Source organism: Dermacentor silvarum, chromosome 7 (assembly GCF_013339745.2).
Source record: "Dermacentor silvarum isolate Dsil-2018 chromosome 7, BIME_Dsil_1.4, whole genome shotgun sequence".
Taxonomy (NCBI): Eukaryota; Metazoa; Arthropoda; class Arachnida; order Ixodida; family Ixodidae; genus Dermacentor; species Dermacentor silvarum.
Window position 1 is genome coordinate 109,430,425 of NC_051160.1, and position 4,766 is coordinate 109,435,190.

The window sequence follows — 4,766 nt, forward strand, 5'->3', positions numbered from 1 at the left end:
CATCAAGATCAACAACAAAGTGCAAAAGCTATATGCTTATTTTAGACAGCTAAGCTACCAGCAAAAATCAGAGCACGTCGTTACGGTTCTGTTTTTGTGGTGATGGCGACCGTTTTATTTTGTTGCGGTTGCATAGGTAGATTTTCGTGGAAGTGGGTAGATATGTGAATTTATTGTTCAGGGATGAAAATATGTATTTATATGTAGTTTATGCAACTACCTGTCAACATCTCGTGTGTTCGCGTACACCTTGTATTCAAACTGGGTAATGTACACGTGGCACATTTAAGAAAAGCTTGTCCCACAACGATAATCGTCATCTGCCTTGCTTGTGGTTCCTTTCTTCTGAACTCTGCGCTTGTTACTTTCCTGCCGAGAATTCTCTATCACGTTGAAAACGTGCATGTCCTTCGTGACCTGGAAGTACGGGCACAGTACAGAGCGCGCAGCGTTAAAAAGAGGAATGCGGGTAAGATACGTACGTTGTGCATGGGATCAAAATGAATGACCGAAACTAACTTGACCAATGACAACAAAAAATTACAAAGGATGGAAGCAAAATAATGTATGCACAGCGGAAGGCAAAAAGTACCACACGCACTGTACCGCTCAGTGGAAGCAATTGCACCAAACATATCGAACGATGCACCGAAATCGACCCATACAACTAGAGCCCGCTACAGTGTATCGAATCAAAATGGGTTTACCAGAGAAACAAAACGCATTGTTATATCGAACTACCCGGTTCTTGGCCAATCCCCCAGAGTGGGTATGCGCCACCAACACCAAGACTCTACATTTACATCTGCAAAAGAAGAAAAGGTCAGTGCAGCGAGCCACATTTAAAGGCAAGCAAGCAAGCAAGCAAGCAAGCAATATCTCAAAGGCAAGCAAGCAATTGAATGGTAATCATTTGCAACGAGCAAGCAACACAGCTGTAATGAGCAAATCTTGTGCAGCAGCTGGCAGTAATGGAGCTTGTAAAGAAGAGTCCTTTTTGTGCGTGTGGTGTTTTTCACGTTGTGCTAATTATTAAAAATTAAGGGCCCCAGCATTTCATCCACCATTAGGTGCGTTGCCCGTTGTCGTCTGATTAGTGCACCAACGTGTTCATGATATCAAGAGAGCACGAGTTTTGTCATTTATCGACATCGCTGTCGGTCGCTTTCTGAATGAAAACCTAGGAAGGAACAAACGCTATGGTTCTTCTACGCGAAATTGGTATGGCGAAGAAATCTTGTAGGATTCTATGTGCATAACGCTCGCCTAAGCGTACACTTTTAGTCAATGCTTGCTACACTTCGGCATTGTTTTGCGGTTACGTTAACATACTTATAATTCGTTATATTTCGACTATAGGTCTCAACACCGACAACCATGCCGTCCCGAATCTCGCACGCCGTGTTTTTTCTATACGCAACACATGAATACGCGACATCTGCATGGCACGTCTTTATGCATAGCACTTAGGTCGCATAAAAAATTTAATATCAACTTTAACGGAGTTTTCTTGCCTCCATGCGCCAGCCATAACGAAGCCGAAGCCGGTTGTGGCGTGGCTTGCTGTAGCCGAACCAGTCCGCGGTTTCTACGGCTGGGCCTTATTCTTTATTCTATGGCTGGGCTACGACGTTGTGTGCAATGTTCGCGTACGTGAAATACCACGATAAATATAGGGCTATTTTGCCCACTATCCTCATAAAGGCTTTTTCCCCGATATCCGAAGAAGACTTCGACAAAGCGAAGATGGTCCAGGCGTTCTGGCGGAGCGAGGACGGTGATGTCCAAGGGTATTACCCAGTCTTTGTTGTTGCTCTGGCAGGTGAGTGTGCCGTGCAAAATTTTCAACTTTCTTGTATGATTTTCCGTTGCGCAGATGGTCAACAACTTTCCTTGTTGGCTGAATGTATCTAAAACGTAAATTTACGCTAAGTTGCCGTCGCGAACTGACAAAGTGTGCTATAACGTGTTGCTTGCGTCTACCGGCATTGTTGACCTAGCCGGCGATGCATGCCATTTCTAATGCGGGTATCACACGGGCACTTTTCATCGCTATCGAGCCCGATTGCGGTCAAAAGTGGCCCGTGTGACGCGGGTATTACATTGAGAACTTAATGCTTGCACAAACAACGCTTCTTATGCCAGCACAAGTTACCTGTGTGCGTGCATGAAATGCATGGACGTGGGTCTCGACAACGTTACACATGTGTGCTTGTCTAAAAAAAAAAACGTTACCTGCTCTCACATTACGTTGTTCCGTGCAGTTCTAGCATTCTGTCAAGCCCAGATTGCCTACTATTTTTATTACTTTATGATAGTTTTGCACGTCACTAACGTGGCCTTAACTGAGTTCAATTATGTACTAAGTGTCTGCATTACTGTAGGGTTCACCGACGCCTGTGCATAACTTATACTCTACTAGGTTGCTTTTCTGCGTGAGTTGGTGTCATTGAAATACCCCTGCTAGCTGGTAGTAAATATTCTAACTCAACTTTTAGTTTGCTGCTAGTACTTGTGTCATAAGTTACTTGCAAACTGATTTTTGTATTGTAAAGAGCAATATGATCGAAACGAACGTCACAGATGCGCTTGCTGGCTGAAATGTACAATTTCTTTTGCCTCTGTGAAATGCCTTGAAGTGCCTTTGTGATGCAGCAGCATTTTGCAAATGAATACTACTATAGTATTTTAGTGCTCAGTTTAGTTTTGCAAAAGCTATTGCTCAGAAATGAATTTGAACGACATTGTGTTTAGGAAAGAACGAACCGAAAAAAACAAACATTTTGGCCCACTTTTCTTGCGCTGGTACACTCGGTGGTGTTTTTTAGCAATATCTACGTATGTTTGTTATAGATGCCCTTTCTGTTATTGTCGTCACATCCACCACATGCTCCATACATTTTCGTCACTTGTACACCAGATCTTCTGAAGACCCGTCGTGGTGGCGTAGTGGCTTCAGCGTTGTGCTTCTGGGCCCAAGGGGACGTGACGAAATACCAGCAGCGACAGTGTGATAGGGGTGGAATGCGAGAATGCCCATATACTGTGCATTGTGTGGATGTTAAGAAACCCAAGGCAGTCAAAATTAACCCAGAGAGCCCTACTACGGCGTGCCTCATAATCATATCCTGCTTTAGCCTGGGGTTCCTGGGTTTAGCCTGCTTTAGCCCCCTGGGGTTCTTTAACGTGCGCTACAACGCAAGCACACGGACATTTTTGCATTTCGCCTCTATCAAAATGCGGCTGCCGAGGCCGGGATTCAATACCGCAACCTCGTGCTCAGCAGCGCAACGCCTTAGCTAACTGAGCAACCACGACGGGTGGCAAGTGAAGATAACCAATTTCTTGCTGCCTACCCAAAAATAAAGCCTGTCCGAGAGTGTATGTTTGAGAGCATCGCGACACAGTTCTTTTCCGGCCAGTAAGTAGCTGCTGAAGTGACATTGGCTGCTAATCCGTACATCATTTAGTGCATACCTAAACACCATTAACGGCCGACTACGTATTAACGAGGTTTGACTGTATGAGTAGCAATCAGCAAAGGCAATGACTGTGAAAAAACAATCTAAGTACAATGTTTGAACTGCCATACAAGCCGCCAAACAGAACCACTACATGTAACACAAATCAAGGAACACTGTGACTTTGCTTTGCACAACCCTATTTCTAAAATAATCTATAATATCATAGTGTGAGGTTTTTCCAAAGGTAAGGTGCAGGACACCAGGCACATGCTGCAACTGTGTCATGCACTGACAGCAAAGCCTAACGATGCGCGATCAAAATGTTTCCGAGTTGTTCAATGCCCGGCATACCAGAAATGGTGCTTGACTATAAAATTTATGAACAGTCAAGAGTGTGAACTGAATTTCAAAAAGATCTCCCCAAGAAAAGTTTACTCCGTGCCTATAAATTTTCTACTAAAAGGCAAAATATGGTCCAAGATAAAAATTGTCAAAAATAAGTTTTTCGCATATAATTATGAATTGAACCGTTTAATTAGTGTTTCTTTGAATTTGTTCTGAAGTTTCAAAAATAGGTGCATTTGCTAAACATTTAAGTTATAAAATCGATTCCTTTTCTGGAATAATTTGTCTTAAGCAAAAAAAAAGTTATGACCACTCTGCACTGTCTTCACTGCACTGCACACAACAGCATGCACAGAACTGGCGATACAGTACTGGTCTGAGCTCTTTCGGTTATAGACTGAATATGGCACGTGGGCCCTCAGCAAGGCAATCCATTATGTTAGCTACAGATAGGGTGATGCATTCTCTATATATGTATTGTTACTGGGTGCACATTGTATTTGGATGTACTGCACACTTAAGATATCTGGGTTCAGCATGTGACACAAGTACTGTTTGTTCTCAAAACAGCATTAAATATTTCAAACAGAGGTATTGATCCTGCTGAGCAGGAAATATGATGCAACTTCTAAACCACTACATGTAAGGCAGTGTTTATATGGATGTCAGACTTCTTTCTATGGAATCGCGCATGCTTTGAGTGGTCAAAGTTGCAATATTAGCTTGTCCAGACGCAAATGTACTAAGCCAAACTGGCTCAGATCTGAAAGGGCATATTTTGTCAGAGGGACACTTCACCACTTTGAACCCTCACCACCCTCTTATATTTTATCTGGGCTCACATTCTGCTTGCAGATTCAACAGCTTCAACTGGCTAAGTACCCGTAACATTAATAGCCCGACTGTAAGCATGACACCCTGCCACGACTTAGCGCTCTCACCACAGAGGAAAGCACC